Here is an 18,753-nt window from a genome sequence, read left to right as displayed (position 1 = left end):
TCCAGCTAAGAGATCAGGGGTGTACGCCTCACACACAGCAAAGGGTGTTGACAAAATGCCAGCTGGAGCCAAGTGAGGGATGACAAAACCAAAGAAGCCAGGACATCAGAAAGGAAGGCAACTGCAGCCAATCATTTTTTTTTCTTTTTTCTTTTCTTTTTATGGCAGAACCTGTGGCATAGAGAAGTTCCCAGGCTAGGAGTCAAGTTGGAGCTGCAGCTGCCAGCCTATACCACAGCAATGCCAGATCTGAGCCGCGTCTGTGTCCTACACCACAGCTTGTGACAACACCGAATGCTTAACCCACTGAGCAAGGCCAGGGATCAAACCTGCATCCTCACAGAGACAACACTGGGTCCTTAGCCTGCTGAGCCACAATGGGAACTCCAGCCATTCAACCTTAATTGGGGCTCCCCAGAAGCAGAATCTGAGACAAAGATTCAAGGCAGCGAGTCTGCTGGGAGGAAAACTGAACCTTGCTAGTGGGGAAATGGGAGAGGGCAGGAAGGCAGGCAGCAAAGGGTTAGGTTATCAAGCAGTTACATGTGGGCAGTGGAAGCTCAGTCCTTCTAGGACAACCACATGCTGGGAAACTCCATGATGCACGTCCCTCGGAGCCGTCCCACACAATGGGAGAGAGAGCTGGGGTATTTATACACCAACCCACATCAGCTCTTGGTTGAGGACGGTTCCCAAGGACGTTCACTCCCTGCAACATCTGGTCTGCTCTGTGGGGCAGGGAGAGTGGTCTTCTTGGGCTTTGGAGACCATCTCAAAACCCTCGGGCAAAGAGACTGAGGTTCAGGCAGTGAGCAGCATGGGCAGTACACCTGGAAATACTAAGGCCTGAGATACATAATAATCTGGGCATCCACAGTGTCTGGTGCACAAGCCAATCCTCCAGTGTGCAGAAGGGGACATGTAGCCAGAGTGGCTAAATGTTCATCGAGGGGAAGGGAGCAAGGGTGAGACTGAGCTTGTTCTGATGGTGGTTTAGGAAAGAGTTTCTTGGAGAAGTGGCTCTGGAGATTGTTTCCTGGCTGGAAGGATATGTTTTGCCATCAGAAGACTGGGCTTGCGTGTACAGAGGACCCAGAGCACCTGTCCTTAAAGGAATGGCTATTGCAGGAGCAAGTAAAGATGGGTCATACAAACAGACAAATTTCCTGCAGAGCAAGATGTGCCAGGGGTCTCAAAGGAGGGAAACCTAAATTGTCAAGGCATTTCCCTAAGAAACCATCTGGTGGGTTGATCACGGAGGGCTTCTCTGAGGAGGTGACGTCTGAGAAGCATGCTACATAATGGACTTTGACAGGGCGGATGGAGAGGAGGGAGACCACTCCAAGAGCGGAGGGTGAAATGAGACCTTGCCCAGAGGCATGGAGCGGAAGGATGAGTTCCCAAAACAGCAGTGAGCCTGGTGTGCACGGGCTGCGTGCTCTGGGGACGTGCCAGGGGGATGGGAGGAGACCGGGCAGCACATGGGGGCTGGGGTCCTGGTAAAGGCTCAACTGTCAAGCAGAGGAGTAGTTTTGCCATTTGAGAAGCCAGAGGTATAGCCTTATGCCAGACTTGCTAAGGGACAACTCTATCGATCAATCAGCATATGCATAGGCACTGAGGGCCAGACCTGGGGAGGCGGCCACACAAACAGCCAAGGGCAAATGCATGCAGGAGATAAAAAGGCAGTTAGTGAGAGAGACAGAACACTCCTTATCTGTGTTGTCCAAGAGAACTTTCTGAGATGAAGGAAACAATCTATATCTGCACTGTCCAACCCACTGACAGCTCACCCCCGCCACAGACTGATAGCCCATCCAGATAGGGCTACGTCTGCACAAGCGGGACGGGATACCTCATGCGATAAAATGAGAGGGAACAGAACCTTCCACTCAGCTGGGAATTCCCAGTTCTCCTTGTAGAAAGCAGATCAGCCTCATGAGGTCCATCTGAAGTGTGAAACGCCCTGGCCACCCAGAAAGAGAGTCAGGGGCGCAGAGTGTGAAACTGAAACCCTACGTGGAGAGCCCTTGGCTTCTAGCAGAGCCTGAACAGACGTCCTGGGGAAGCAAGGTCAGTTACCACCGTTTTGTGACCTGCAGGAGTAGCTGTCTGTCATCAATTGGCCTCCCAGCCATAGAAGAGAAGCCAAAGATGGACAGCCCTTGATTGAACCCAAAAGAACGGTCCCTGACAGCGCCCTGAGGGTGTCGGAAGTGGGGTGAGGGTGGGAGGGAACTTGAGTTCCACACGCGATACTGTCCAACCTCCTTTTTTTTTTTTTTTTTTTTTGTCTTTTTGCCATTTCTTGGGCTGCTCCCTTGGCATATGGAGGTTCCCAGGCTAGGGGTCGAATCGGAGCTGTAGCCGCTGGCCTACACCAGAGCCACAGCAACGCGGGATCTGAGCCGAGTCTGCAACCTACACCACAGCTCACAGCAACACTGGGTCCTTAACCCACTGAGCAAGGCCAAGGATCGAACCCGCAACCTCATGGTTCCTAGTCGGATTTGTTAACCACTGAGCCACGATGGGAACTCCTACTGTCCAACCTCTTTATAGCCGTCATGTTCCTTCACCTTCACAACCCCATGGAGTAGGTCATACGACCCTCACTCCGCAGATGGAAAGTCTGAAGCCGAGTTATAACTCACCTAAAGTTACACTGCTTCTGGGAGTTCCCGTCATGGCTCAGCAGTGAGTGAACCCAACTAGCATCCATGATGATGCAGATCCAAGCCCTGGCCTCGCTCAGTAGGTTAAGGATCCGGCGTTGCCATGAGCTGTGGTGTAGGTCACAGACGTGGCTTGGATCCAGTGTTGCTGTGGCTGTCGCATAGTCCAGAGGCTTCAGCTCTGATTTGACCCCTAGCCTGGGAACTCCATATGCCGAGGGTGCAGTCCCAAAAAGACAAAAAGACAAAAAAATAAATAAATAAATAAAACAAAGTCACACTGCTTCTAAAAGACAGGCCAGCCTGGGACTCAGGCACGAGGCATTCCTGAGCCCAGGCTCTGTTACTGTACCCTGTACGTCCCCACAGTCTTTTCAATTACTCTAATGTCACCTTTTCATCTTCACCAGGGAATCATTTTTATGGGAAAAAAATCTGAATTCTGTCCTAATTTCTTTTACAAGTTAATCACTCACAAGTATTATTTTTAAAACTCTAGGTCTACATAATGTTTGTTTTATCTTTTCATTTATTAATAGACATCATTTTATAGAGAAGTTGTAGGTTTATAGAAAAATTGGGTGGAACATACAGCCGAGAGTTCCCATATCCTCCCTATTCTCCCCTCAAAAAACTAAAAATAGAGCTGCCATATGATACAAAAATCCTGCTCCTGGGCATATACCCAGTCAAAACTACAATTTGAGAAAATACATGCTCCCCTATGTTCATAGCAGCATTATTTACAACAGTCAAGACATAGAAACAACCTATGTGTCCATGATAAATGAATGGATCTAGAGGATGTGGTACATATACACAATGGAATATTACTCAGCCATAAAAAGAATGAAATGATGTCATTTGTGGCAACATGGATACAACTAGAGATTCTCATACTAAGTCAGAAAGAGAAAGGCAAATACCATTTGATATCATTTATATGTGGAATCTAAAATATGTCACAAATGACCGTATCTACAAAACAGAAACAGATTCAGTGATATAGAGAACATACTTGTGGTTGCCAAGGGGGAGAAAGAGTGGGGAAGGGAAGGATTGGGAGTTTTGGATTAACAGATGCAAACTATTATATACAGAATGGATAAATAACAAGGTCCTACTGCATAGCACAGAGAACTACAGTCAATACCCTGTGATAAACCATAATGCAAAAGAATATGAAAAATTATATATATATATAATATGTATATGTAACTGAGTCACTTTGCCGTATAGCAGAAATTAACACATTGTAAATCACCTATACTTCAATAAATTTTTTTTAAAAAAAGTAAATAAAACAAGCAAACAAAAATTTTCCAATGATGTAACAACACACTTTATTGTGGCCTGAACATGTTTACTGCTCTATCACCAACCAATGTCCTGTTTATTCACTGGAGGGGGAGGTATCCACAGATACCCAGCTGCTTTCCCCAACCCAGAAACCAATGCTCAGAGGTCAAGTCCACCATGATTCTTCCCAGGCTCAGAAACCAGAGCTTATTTCCTTGACTGTGGACTGAGGTCCAAAATACTTTCAGATCAGTATTGGCTAGAAGTGAGGTCCATAACCCCATGACTTTGGAAAACATGGCAGGGGGCAAGCCCCCTTACGCTCCAACATTTTCAACAAGCATCCCACACAGCCTAATCCCCTCTCCCTTTATGGGTGATGAATCTACCTCCAGGTCTGTAAGACTCTTCATCATCTGGTTTCAGTGAACTTTTCCAACATTGCTTCCCAGTGCTCCCAAGTTCCTTCTCCCTATTCCAGCCAGACCTTGCTGCAAACCCTAACTGGTTGACGTTCTCCATGTGGCCTGGCCATTTCCAGAACAGGCCACAGACTTTCATTCCTCTGTGCCTCCACAAATGCAACACCTGTCCCTCAGGATGGACCCCCTGTGTTCCCAACTCGTATACATCCATCAAGACCCAATTCAAGTGAAACCAGATTCATCAGGCAAGACTAGTATTTCCTTGAAAAATGCCAAGAGATACAAAGATGAAAACAGAAATACTTTCTTTCTAACACCAGAAATCCATTCTTAACACTGAGGGCATAAACTTCCATACATATAACTTGCTTTTTGCACCTAAAACACTAATCATAAATATGTTTCCATGTCACTCAATATTCAACCACCTAATTTTAATGTATGATGAATATTCCAATGACATTTGTTCTACAGTTGAATATGATCTTAAATCGGATCGTCTGATCATCCGAAGATTACCATTGCCAATTCAGCAGAAGTTTACCTTAATGGGTGCCTAAAGCAGAGTATAGGTGCCATGGCCTCCACCCTGGTTTCCCACAGCTCCTGGACAAGACATAAAGACTGATAATGAATAAATCACTCTGGCCAATGGCCCAGACACCTTGGTCCCTGCCAATATTTTCTGCCTTGGATTTTCATGTTCAGGAGAACAGACAGCTAATCATCTTGACTTAATGTATAGGGCATTGTGTTTCTAAATTATTGGAAGGCTGGCAAAAGAAAACTTAACCCACAAATACGACAAATAGAAACTGGTACTTCACTATTCTTGCAGGTACAAAGCAAAGTCGGTGCCCCATCTTTTTTTTTTTTTTTTTTTTTTTTTTTTTTTTTTTTTTTTTTGAAGGCTGCACCCGTGGCATATGGAGGTTCCCAGGCTAGGGATCAAATCAGAGCTGCAGCAGCTGCTGCCTACACCAAAGCCATAGCAACATGGGACCTGAGCTGCATCTGTGACCTACACCACAGCTCACGGCAACGCCAGATCCTTAACCCACTGAGTGAAGCCAGGGATCGAACCCGCATCCTCATGGATCCTGGTCGGGTTCGTTAACTGCTGAGCCTTGAAGAGAACTCCACCCCATCCTGAGTTCCCATACCAACCTGATGCAGACCAACAGTCCAAGGATAATTACAACAATAACAAGAATAACAACTAATATGGCATAAAGTTTTAAGGTGCTTTTTGATACTTTTTATCTTGTGTACTCTTCACCAACACCCCAAAAGTAGATATTTTTAGGGAGGAGAAAAGGAGAGTCCAGAGAGCCTACTGAGTGGCTCTAATGCGACTGAGGGTGGATCTGAGACCTCAGGATTCCAAGCCCAGATGCTGTGCTTATTTCCACTACACCTGCTGTCTCTCCAAGGTCTCTTCTCCAGAATGATGATCACCACCCCAGGGCAGAAGGACAAGATGAAACACACAGACCTACAGGAGGCGGAACAGGGGGCTCTCCAGGCAGATGTGGGCTCTCCAGAGAAGGTCATGTCTTTTGTTCCAGAGAACGTCCTGAGTGGAAGCCCTGACTCCCTTCACCCCTGAGCCATGCAGCGGGAGCGTATTCCTGCTCTTGTTGGGCAGATCCCCCCAGGCTCTAGCCTAGGTCCCAGCATCATGTCCCCACATCTTGGTGATTCTTGCAGGAAGGGCCCAATCCAGAGCAAGGATCTTGAAGGGGTGTGGTCAGTGAGTGCAGCGGGGTGGGTGCAGGGTCAGAAACAGAAGGGTATAGCTGGTAGCCGGAGCTTCCAACCACAGACCCACCTTTGACAGGGGTTAGACAAGTGGCCACAACTCTAAGGGCTTCAGTTTCTTCATTTGTAGAACAAAGAAACCAGCCCAGTAATATCAGAAAGACTGCACTCTGGGTTTATGAAATAGGAAACTGCTTCCATTTGGTGGACCTGCACAAAACTCTGTAAAATTCCAAAACACAGTTCCTGAGTTGGGAGTTACATACCCGGTGACTGATGCAAAAGTATTTACTCCGTCTATAAGTCCCAGGTCCTTTCCAGTGTGACACTATAATGTTTACCTTTAGAATCTTTGAAGTAAACAGACCACCACGCTCCCCAGGTCACGAGGTAGGGTGTTCCAGCACAGGCTTCACAGGAGGACATCAGGGCTCTTCCTGGGCTACAATCCCTCTAGAGCACACTTTAGAACCCAAACCTGTATGACCCTCAAATGACCTTCAGACCTTCTTTCAAATACAGACACCTGGAGTCCACTCCTCGAAATTCTGATGCAGCACGCACCAGAATTTCTGGGTGGGACCCCAAAATCTCTACCCAAGGAAAAATTAATCCTCACCAACCTCCGTGAGAACTTCTCCAGAAGCTAACTTAAAAAATTTTAATAGATGCAAAATATTGCATTTGGAGAGGATAAGCAATGAGATCCTGCTGTATAGCACAGGGAACTATATTTAGTCACTTGGGATGGAACACGATGGAGGATAATGTCAGAAAAAGTGTGTGTGTATATATATATATGTGTGTATATATACATATGCATATATATGTGTGTGTGTATATATATATATGTGTGTGTGTTTATATATATGACTGGGTCACTTTTCTGTACAGTAGAAATTAGCAGAACACTGTAAATCAATTCTAATGGAAAAAATAAAAATCTTATTAAAAAAGCTACCAAAATATTAAAAAAAAATTTTTTTAACCTTAAACACATTGTTGGTTTGCCCATCATGGTAGGTCTCCACCTGGGAAATGTGAAGACTCTCCTCTCCCAGGCCACCTCCCAGGCTAGTTAAATCAGTGACCTAAGCATCAATCCCTTTAGAATTCTCCAGGTGGTCCATCCCACAGAACAGCAGGGCGATCACAGGGTCTGCAAGTCCAGGGTCCTGCACTTGAACTCTAGTTCCATCATTCACCTCCTACAAGTCATTTGCCCTCTGGAGCGTCCGTTCGCTCACAAGATGGGCCCAACAAGACCTTGACTCAGTGGCGGCAAAGACCAAGCATGGCCTTCATGTAAATTATCCCGCACACGTGTGCCACTCCCTTAGTGGATCACAATATACAACAGTCCTCTAATATTACCATGATTATCATAAACGTAAAATCCAGATGCCAAGGTAAGAGGTAGAAAGCTAGACCTCATCATGTTATTTTGGGGGGGGTTATTTGAAATGTATCAGTCTTAGTTGCCAAATGGTTCCCAGGTTCATTTGGGGAAACTTGGAACTACCTCGTCCCCAAGCCCCATCTCTGCTTTTTCCTCTGCGCAGGGCAGTGGGTGACAGGTGGGAGTATCCATGCCCTTTAGCAAGATGCCAGCCGTATTGTTGGCTACAGCTGCTCAACAATGTACCACAAATTGGGCAGCTAGGACAACAGAGGTATACGTATTACGATTCCAGGGGCTAGAAGTCAAAGGAGGACCAAGTCCCCTGAGGGCAGCGAGGGAGAATCTGGGCAGATTCTGGGGCTTTGCTGCCAATCTTTGGTGCCCCTTGCCTTGGAGAAGCTTCACCCCCATCTCCACCTTCATCTTCACTTGATGTTTCCCCTGGATCTGTGTCCAACTGCCCCCTGCTTAAAGGACACCTGTCGTCCTGGATTAGGGCCCACCCCAAGGAACTCATTTTGACTTCATCACCTCTGCAAAGACCCTGTCTCCAAATAAGGTCGCATGTTTGGGTCCTAGGAGGTAGGATGCCAACTAATCATTTTTTTTGCGAGGGGGCGGGGGGGCAGGGACACAATTCAATCGGTAACTAACACCATCCTAAACCTGGAGATCTGAGATCAACCCTCTGGGTCCTGCACATGCCCCACATCCCAGTGACCAGAGATGGTTGCAAAGCAGGAGCAAGGGTGTGAGGTCCTGGTTAGAACATCCCTTCATTAACATGGCAACAACCTAAATGTCCACTGACAGACAACTGGATAAAGAAAATGTGGTAAGCATACACGATGGAATACCACTCAGCAATAGAAAACAATGAAATAATGCCATTTGCAGCAACATGGATGGACCTAGAGATTATCATACTACGTGAAGTTATGTCAAAGACAAATATCATGGGATGTCACTTATATGTGATAAAAATATAGATAAATAAAAATAAATATAAATAAATAATAAAAAAATAAATGCAAACAGGTAGTTCTCTGGTAGCTCAGTGGGTTAAGGATCCAGTGTTGTCACTCCTGTGGCTCACGTCACTGCTGTGGCACAGGTTTTATCCCTGGCCCAGGAACTTCTGCATGCCATGGGTGTGGCCAAAAAAATCTTTTAAAATAAATAAATAAGATAAAATATGATACAAATGGCCTTATTTATAAAATAGAAACAGACAAAACAAGCTTATGGTTACCAAAAGAGAAAGGGATGAAGAGATAAATTAGGAGACTGGGATTAACAGATACATACTATTATATATAAAATAAACAACAAGGACTTACTATATATGGCATAGACAACTACATTCAATATCTTTTTTTTTTTTTTTTGGCTTTTTTTCTAGGGCTGCACCCATGGCATATGGAGGTTCCCAGGTTCGGGGTCCAATTGGAGTTGCAGCCACCCGCCTATGCGACAGCCACAGCAACACCGGATCCAGGCCACATCTGTGATCAACACCACAGCTCACGGCAATACCGGATCCTTAACCCACTGAGCGAGACCAGGGATCGAACCCGCAACCTCATGGTTCCTAGTCGGATTCATTAACCACTGAGCCATGACGGGAACTCCTACATTCAGTATCTTGTAATAACCTATAATGGAAAAAATATATATATATGGTGTATATACACACACGCATATATAAATAAACATATGTATACACACACACACATATATATGTACATATGTACATATAACTGAATAACTTTGCTATACACCTGAAACACTGTAAATCAACTATACTTCATTTAAAAAAAAAAAAAAGTGACTTCATCAAACTTCCCTTGCTTCACACACCATCATAAGGGAGTCCTTTGGGGAATTATTCAGAATTTACTTTATTTCCACTTGGAATTCCTCCACCTCCCTTAACTCCGTCTACCACCGGTTAAAGATGACGGATCAAACACTTCAAGTGTAACTAACTCAGAGCTGTGTCCAGTGACTGGGCTCACGGTCAGAGCCTGACAAAGGCCGTCTCCAGCCCAGCCCTGTCCTCACCCCATTGGTTTCTGGCCCTCAGCCCTCTGCGCTTGGCAAACCTCACAGCCCTGGGTTAAGAACACAGCTCTGCCCAGCAGGTAGAGCAGGGCGGGGGCTCTGAAACGCCACCTGGAAGCCAAAAGAAATGAGACTCCAACAGTTACGAAGACATTCCTGTTTCTGCCAACACTGCCATTCCTTAGCTTCAGTTTTTCTAACCTGCTCCTTTTACCTTTCCTTACTTAACAGGAAATTTCAGAATTTCTGAACAGCTAAACGAGGGACCTGACATTCTGTTCTCTAACTTGCTACACAGGCTCAGAGACTGGGCATGAACAAATACCCCCATGGATGCTCATCGAGTCTGTTTATTTACGGGCTCCCTTCTGCAGTGCCAACACCTACACAGATGCTGAGCAGAGTGAAAGACAAATGAAACAGGTATCCAGAGACCAAAAAAAAAAAAACTGCCCTCCACGAAAAGTGGCCCACACAATAAGAACCAGGACTGCAGAGAGCTGAGCTCCCCAGAGGAATGCCACAGGGAGGGTTGGGGACAAGACTCTGGAAGCATTCAAATTAACCACAAAGGACCTGATTTGTTGGGACCTTCATGTCCAAGAATGCTTTTCCCTGATTCAGCAAGTTTATAGCTCTTCCAAAGGTTGGCAAGTGCTCCTTTGCTGAGGAGAGGCTGCCCCCTTCACAAAGAGGAAAGTCCCCATGTGAATCCAAAATAACATCTTCAGGGCAACCCACGGACGTCTCCACTCAAACAGGGCTGTCCAGATGTGGCCTAAAAATGGTGGTGGAGACCCCTTCAAAGCGGCAAAACCAGACCTCCGACTCAGACTTAAAATCGCCAAGGGGCTCACTCCACTGGAGTCAGACCCATAAAAATAATCTCGATATAGGAGCTGTCAGCCAGTGAGTGCTTATCCCACACGCGGAAGTAGATGCATCCCAGCTCTAACTTGTGGCGTCTTTGCAGCCCCAGATCCTGAGTTCTGCTATTGTTCCCATCTTACTAACTTAAAGCCTCTCAAGGTCAGCCTCTTTCCAAGGTCACACCCGCAGGTAGTGGAGCCAAGGGGCCGAGTGTCCTCATTCTATTGACTCTAGAGCCCAAGGTCAGCCTCTTTCTTCTCTAAGGTCACCTGCAGGTGGTAGAGCTGGGTTTCCTTGTTCTACTGTCTCCAGAGCCCAAGGTCAGCCTCGATCTTCCCCAAGGTCACACCTGCAGGTGGTGGAGCTGAGTTTCCTTGTTCTCTTGACTCCACAGCCCAGGGTCTTGAGCCCCAGATTCTCAAGGTCAGCCTCTTCCTCAAGGCCACACCTGTGGGCAGTGGAGCCGGCTATCCTTGTTCTCCTGGCTCCAGGGTCCAAGCTCTCGAGTCCCTCGTGCTTTCAAGAGTTTGTCCAACTCCAAACAACTGGCTGAAACTGAAGAGCCACTGAGATGAAACCGGCCAATCATCCAGGCCCTCCTCATCCCAGAGGCCAAGACGGCACCCCATCCAGCCACGATTTTCACTTCCCAAGCAGCCTCCGCAGCAGGGAGCAGACACAGCCTCAGGGAACTCGCAAGTCTGAGAAGTGGGGGCTCGCAGGCTCCTTCCCAGATGAACGCAAGGGCTGTGGTGCTTGTAAAAATGTCAGCAAAGCCCGATATGTACCCAGCCAGTGGGCCCTGAGGTTTGTTCACCCTATTACATGACAAACTGCAGGAGGCAGGCCTCACATTAACATCCTGTCCTGTCAAAGGGTCTGCTGGCTGAAGTCCTGCAGGATGACAGGGCAAGGGAGAACTTGGGGTTGCCAATGGAAACGTGCTAATCAAAAAGGTCAGTTCATTATCATGCTAAGTGAAGTCAGTCAGACAATGAGACACCAACATCAAATGCTATCACTGACATGTGGAATCTGAAAAAAGGACACAATGAACTTCTTTGCAGAACAGATACTGACTCACAGACTCTGAAAACCTCACGGTTTCCAAAGGAGACAGTGTGGGGGGTGGGGGGGATGCGCTGGGGATGTGGGATGGAAATCCTATAAAACTGGATTGTGATGATCACTGTACAATTATAAATGTAATAAACTCATTGAGTAATAAGAAAAAAGTAAATTATTCTATATTTTAAAAAATGTCATTTCATAGCTTCTTTCTATTGCAAGTAGAGATTGTATATTCACTGTCTTCTTTATGAAGCTAAACAGTAGTAGCTGAAAATACTGGGAAACTTCTCTTAATGGTTCATACGGCTGAAAGGCATGAGGTCTGTGATTTCTCAATTTACTTTTTTCATCCTGGTGAAGGAGCCAATGTAATCAATTGCAGAAAGGTTCCCAGTTCTTCATGCATCCTTGTCTGTGCCCCCTGCAGGGACTCTTCAGCTCATTTCATCTTTAGGAGGAGCTATTTGAATTTGGGCTATCCTTGAGACTTGATTTGGCCAAGAGAATATATGGTGGAAATGATGCTCAAGACACATGAGGCCACCTTATCCAGCCAGCCCCCGGGTGACCACAGGCCCATGGACCAACTCAGCTCACATCAGCTGAGTGTGAACCAGACCAGCATAACCACCCAGCTGACCATGGACTCAGGAGCTTATTATTGTAAACAACTGAGTTTTAGGGTGGCTTGTTACACAGCTATAGCTAACATACAACAGTCTCCTTAAAGTGCGAAGGGAGACAACTTGAGCTTGTTCTGAGCAACCCATTTCTCCTAGTCCACAAGATAATTTTTAAATTTTTTTAATTTTTTCTTCTCTTTTCTTTTGCATTTTTAGGGCCACACCTGTGGCATGTGGAAGTTCCCAGGCTAGGGGATGAATCAGTGCTGCAGCTGCTGGCCTACGCCACAGCCACAGCCACAGCCACAGCCACACGGGATCCAAGCAGCATCTTTGACCCACACCACAGTTCAGGGCAACACCAGACTTTTAAGCCACTGAATGAGGCCAGGGATCAAACCCGTATCCTCATGGATACTAGTTGGGTTCACTACTGGAATTCCCAAAATAATTTTTTTGAAAAAAAAAAAAAAAGCTGCCATGCACAGATGAACTTATCTATAAAATAGAAACAGACTCACAGATTTAGAGAACAGACGTGATTGCCAAGGGGGAGGGGTGAGGCAGTGGATGGACTGAGAGTTTGGGGTTGGTAGATGCAAACGATTACATTTAGAATGGATAAGCAATGAGGTCTGGCTGTACAGCACAGGCAACTATATCCAGTCTCTTAGGACAGAACACGATGGAAGATAACATAAGAAGGGGAATGTATATATGTATGTGACTGGGCCATTTTGCTATACAGCAGAAGTTGACACAACATTGTAAATAGACTACAATTAAAAAATATTTTTTTAAAGCTGCCAGGGACAACACATACACAGTTGGGTGTGGCTATGACCAATAAGATTTTGTTTACATTAAGGGGGGTAGTTTCCTGAGTCCTAGCCTAGGCTACGTGGGCAGGGTAGGGAAAATAAGCTATAATGTTAGTGTCTTCAATCCCCAGAGTCAAGAAAAACACAACAAAAAGTCTATTAAAATTCTCTTATGTAGAAATGATCTCTGATCACCCACTCTTTTTCTGTCAGGCATGACAGAAACAACTCACTGTTTCTTATTGAATATACAAATCCTGATCGACTTGCAGTGCCTGCCAGGAGTACTGTGTTAATAAGAAATACCCAGAGATTCTATCCTGGAGCCACAAGAAAAAGCTCTGTGATTGATTAGCAATGTCTGCCTTGGGCAAGGGAAGGGAGGAAGATGGCATGAGGTAAATTGGGGTCCCTCACATTTGTCACTTATGGTCTATATTGTTGCAGCCCATTTTCAATAAAAATTAATTGTTGATAATTCAGTCTGCTTTTCAGACAGGTATGAATAATCTTTTGAATGCCTTTAACCCAGTGATCTGATTGACACCTTCAATCACACCATCCTCAAAGTAAAGAGCTGGTTAATACAACGAAGCTAAAAAGGACGAAAAAAAATTTGCCTAACCACCACTGCTTTCAATTATAGGTATCCAACCAAATGAATTCTTCCAGTAACCCCCTTGCAACAATATTTACCTGCTCATCCTTGACCTGGGCCAAGCAAGCACGGAGCATTCCTATAGGATGGACTGCTCTCAGCGGAGGCTCTCACATCTTACCCTTCTCTGTGCTCAGAGCCAGAATGCAGAATCATCAAAAAATGTGAACTGCATTATTCAGCAATTCTCTTCTGGTGAGCACACAAACGACCACCTGTGTCAGCTAAGAGATGCTGAAAACCAATCCAGCTAAAGTGCAAAAGAACGTAGATTTAAGAGGCAATGAAAATACATCTTTAGGTACCACTCTTCTATTCTAGTCATCGTGATGACTAACTTGGAGACTTTGCGACCATAAGAATTTCCTCTTCTAATACTCTGTTTAGACCAGCACTGTCCATAATGGTAGCTGCTAGCCATATGTAGGAATTTAAATGTATACGTTTAAATAAAATTGGAGTTCCCATTGTGGCTCATCGGTAATGAACCCGACATGCCATCATAGTATCTGTGAGGATGTGGGTTCAACCCCTGGCCTTGCTCAGTGGGCTAAGGATTTGGCGTTGCCGTGAGCTGTGGTGTAGGCTGAAGATGGGGTTTGGATCCCACGTTGCTGTGGCTGGCAGCTGTAGCTCCGATACTGACCCCTAGCCTGGGAACTTCCATATGCCACCAGTCCAGCCCTAAAAAGCCTAAATAAATAAATAAATATTACCATTTCAGTTCTTTAGTCACATCAGTCATATTTTCCAAGTGTCTGGTGACTATCTGACCCTACAGTGCAGATTAAAGAACACGGCCCAAAGAAAGTTCTACTGGACAGCGCTGGTTTAGACTGAAGTGGGCAAGTGCGACTAGCACCTCTAACTCGCCTGAGTGCTCTGTTTCTGGCTGGGAGAGCACCCTGGCGATGCTCAACAAAAGACAGAGGGGACTCAGTGGACTCCTCGCTCCCTGGCTTGGGTAACCTGGGGATGGGTCTACAAGGGCTCCCAGACTTCCCTGGGAACAGTGAGCCCCAGCTGACCACCTGCTGTGGTTCACTTGTTGGGACTGGGGGGGCTTCCGGAGGAACCCAACTAAGACAACCACCTTGTCCTTCACAGACCACAGGACAGTCATGTGTATCTTGACATCTGACCGCGGTGTTGAAAAACTAGCTAATTTCACTGGTGAAAAAAGATGATCATGTATGAAGTCAGTTTGTAGAGAAGACCTTCCAAAAGAAAATGTCTCCTGTCTTGCTTTATATATATATATATATTTCTTTTTGTCTTTTTGCTATTTCTTTGGGCCGCTCCCACGGCATATGGAGGTTCCCAGGCTAGGGGTCGAATCGGAGCTGTAGCCACCGGCCTACGCCAGAGCCACAGCAACGCAGGATCCGAGCCGCGTCTGCAACCTACACCACAGCTCACGGCAACGCCGGATCGTTAACCCACTGAGCAAGGGCAGGGACCGAACCCGCAACCTCATGGTTCCTAGTCGGATTCATTAACCACTGCGCCACGACGGGAACTCCTATTTTTATCTTATTTTTATTACTACTATTTACTGTGTTGATATTTCTCAACTTGATCATTTGCTCCATCGCCGAACCTTCCTTTGAATCATTTTAGCTATTTCCAAAAATCAAATCAGTCTCCAAAAACATCTGACCCCACTGAGAACACTGAACACACTACATCCCTCGTTCTCAAAGCTCTTCCCACCATTCAGATTTAGGACCTTTTGGCCAATATCAAATCATTACAGTAAGTGGACAATAGCCCACGGAAGACGATGAGCACCCTGTGTGTGTTTTGTCTTCAGTGTGTCTTTTTAAAATGTGATTTCTTCATGTCAGGTCTGTCTGCCTATGTCTCTTTTCCTGCCTTTTTCCCCTAACAGCTTTACTCAAATATGATTCACATATGACACAATCCACCCATTTAAAATGTGCAAGTCAACCTTTTTAACACAGTTCTACACCCGCGGATTCAACCAACTGTGGATCAAAAGTATTTTTGAAAAAACTCCAGAAAATTCCAAAAGGCAAAACTTGAATTTGGGAGTTCCTGCTGTGGTGCAGGGGGTTAAGAATCCAACTGTAGCAGCTTGGTTCACTGCTGAGGCTTGGGTTAAAGGCATTGCTGCAACTGCGGCATAAGCCAAAGCTATGGCTCCGATTCAATCCCTGGCCCAGGGACCCTCCATATGCCACAGGTGCAGCCATAAAACAAACGAACAAAAAAACCACTTTGAGGAGTTCCCATCGTGGCACAATGGAAATGAATCTGACTAGGAACCATGAGGTTGCAGGTTTGACCCCTGGCCTTGCTCAGTGGGTTAAGGATCCAGCTTAGCTGTGAGCTGTGGTATAGGTCACAGACGAGGCTCAGATCTGGCGTTGCTGTGGCTGTGGTGTAGGCCAGTGGCTACTACAGCTCCGATTAGACCCCTAGTCTGGGAACCTCCATATGCCGCAGGTGCAGTCTTTTTTTTTTTTTTTTTTTTTGGGGTCTTTTTGCTATTTCTTTGGGCCGCTCCCATGGCACATGGAGGTTCCCAGGCTAGGGGTCGAATCTGAGCTGTAGCCGCCAGCCTACACCAGAGCCACAGCAACGCGGGATCCGAGCCGCGTCTGCAACCTACACCACAGCTCATGGCAACGCCGGATCGTTAACCCGCTGAGCAAGGGCAGGGACCGAACCCGCAACCTCATGGTTCCTAGTTGGATTCATTAACCACTGCGCCACGATGGGAACTCCAGGTGCAGTCTTAAAAAAAGACAAAAACAAAAAAACAAACAACAACAACAAAAAAAACCACTTTGAATTTGCCTCACTCTATTTATATTAGGTATAGGTAATACCAAATACGATTTATATATTCATATTGTATTAGGTGTTATAAATAATCGAGAGGTGATTTAAAGTATACAGGAAGATGTGCATAGGTTATATGCAAACACTCTTTTATACAAGGGACTTGAGCACCTACAGATCTTAGTATCAGAAGGGGGTCCGGGAACCCATCCCCTGCAAATACTGAGAGACCACAGGTTTGTGCAACCCTTGCTCCTATTGTCTTCTTTCAACATCAATGGTAACAGACTGTGAGATCTCACACATTACTCCTGCTCGATGACCTTGCGGCTGCATCCAAAAAGCAAGGTCACGGTTACTGGAGGATCATTTATGACCACTGAAGATAGCGAAAGGAGTAAGCAACAGTTATGCTAACGCTTCTTTCCTTTACATTTCTCTCAGATCACCATGCTCAATTACTGATTCACCTTTTTACACTGCAAAAAATAACAATTAGCAAGACTGGACTGAGTAACATTTTGCTTGCTCAACGAAATGCAAATCCCCCCCACACACACACACATTTACGCGTTTTAAAATTCCATCTCTCTCAAGGTCTGATTTTTATTGATGCCACAAACAGCTCTGATGAAGTAGTCCCCTCTTCTCCCCACAGGCCAAGTCCCCCACCTGCCCCCCAGACATACCCGCAGCATCTGTTTGGGGTCATTTACGCCCCCAGTGGGATCTGCTTCCCAGACCCTGATGTGAGCACCCTGTCCGCGGTGGAGGAGTGCTTTAGAGCAAGTGACAGATCCAGAGGGAAAAGGAAAGGGCACCACTGTTCGCGACCATCAAAGCATCTGACGTCATAGGGAATGTCCTTCCAGATATTCATGTCCCACTGTGCACTGGCCTCCCACCAGTCACACACACACACACACACACACACACACACACACACACACACACACACACACACACACACACACAGCCTGGCGTTTAAAGGTTCTTAAAAGAGCTGCCCACTCAAGAATGACTATTACAGAGTTCCCACTGTGGCTCAGTGGGTTAAGGACCAGACATAGAATCCGTGAGGATGTGGGTTTGCCCCCTAGCCTGGGAACTTACATATGCCACCCACTGCATGGGGAAGCCCCCTTCTCTAGGATTCGTATTTCTTCTATCTGGGAGGATCATTCCTCGACAAAATAGCCATCCATTAGCCACAAGAACCCAGTCACCAGGCCTCTCCAGGCTGCTAAAGAACAAACCCACTTCATCTGACACCCAGAGCAAGAAAAAGGGGGAGGCTATTTAGAGCATCCTTCCTAAATTGTCCTGGCACCCCAGACTTCAGGCCAGACCCCAGACAAGTGGTGGCTGATGGCCCAGGGTAGAGGCCAAGGTGGGCATCCATTAATGAGAAAAACTATAGCCTTTCTTTCTCTTAAAATAGTCCATGAGGCCTCCGAGTACCCATGGGACATGTCCCCTTGTCACCCCTTCCTATTTGAGGGCTTCCATGGTGCCCCACATACTTCTCTGGCATCTTGGTGGTTTTTCCCCTGTGGAGTGGGGCCTCTTTAGTCATCATGTTCTGGGTTTCTATTTATTCTTCTCCAACACTCAGGCCTGAAAGTAGCTCAAGAGTGAAAAAAAAAATTTGGAGAGAGAGGCATTTTTGTCATTCTTGGCATGTGTCAAAGTCATGTTGGAAAAAGAAATCTGGTCGATTTTTAGAGTTGCTGAGAGGCACTGAGTGACTGCACTAAAGATACATTTTGGTGAAAAAAAGAGGAGTGTGTTTACCGAGCCCCCCTGTCTTCTGGGGGACGTTCACGCCAGTGGGGGTGGGGAGGATGGACCAGGGGAGGGAGGCCCGGGCTGCCTCTCCTGGTGCCTGTAGGGCCGCAGAGGTGGCCCACAGCTGCTTCTCTTGCTCAGTGTGTCCCTCTTCGCCCCCATTCACACTCCACGAGGTAACCAGAGTGATCTTTGGAAACATGAATTCATCAAGGCCACTTCCGTCCTTCCAACCTTCCATCGGCTTCCTCTCCTGCTTAGCATTAAGTCCCAGCTCCTTACTGTGGTTGATGGGGTCACCCCCCACACTAAGATTCTAAGTCTTCTCTGTCCCTGACCCCCAGTCCCAGTCTCCTTCCCTGTTCCTCAGGCATCTCTGTCCTGCTGGTGGGTCTTTGCCATGGCTGGTCCCTCCATCTGAAAAGTTCTCCCCGGGTGGAACCAGGACTGAGTCCTTCCCAAAACCAGGCTTCCATCCCCCCCCTGGC

General features: G+C 46.3%; 1 protein-coding gene across 7 annotated transcripts in view; it reads right to left on the bottom strand.

Moving 5' to 3' along the window:
- Positions 1-18,753, bottom strand: part of SLC24A3 (solute carrier family 24 member 3) — an 808,408-nt gene that overhangs the window by 378,779 nt on the left and 410,876 nt on the right. The gene's annotated exons all lie outside the window — the stretch shown is intronic.

Source organism: Sus scrofa, chromosome 17, assembly GCF_054392235.1.
Source record: "Sus scrofa isolate SSC_HxYL_T2T_F1_AM1 chromosome 17, Sscrofa_HxYL_maternal_Yorkshire_Landrace_v2.0, whole genome shotgun sequence".
Lineage (NCBI taxonomy): Eukaryota > Metazoa > Chordata > Mammalia > Artiodactyla > Suidae > Sus > Sus scrofa.
The sequence above is the reverse complement of the archived record's forward strand: the minus strand, read 5'-3'. Positions and strand labels throughout refer to the sequence as shown.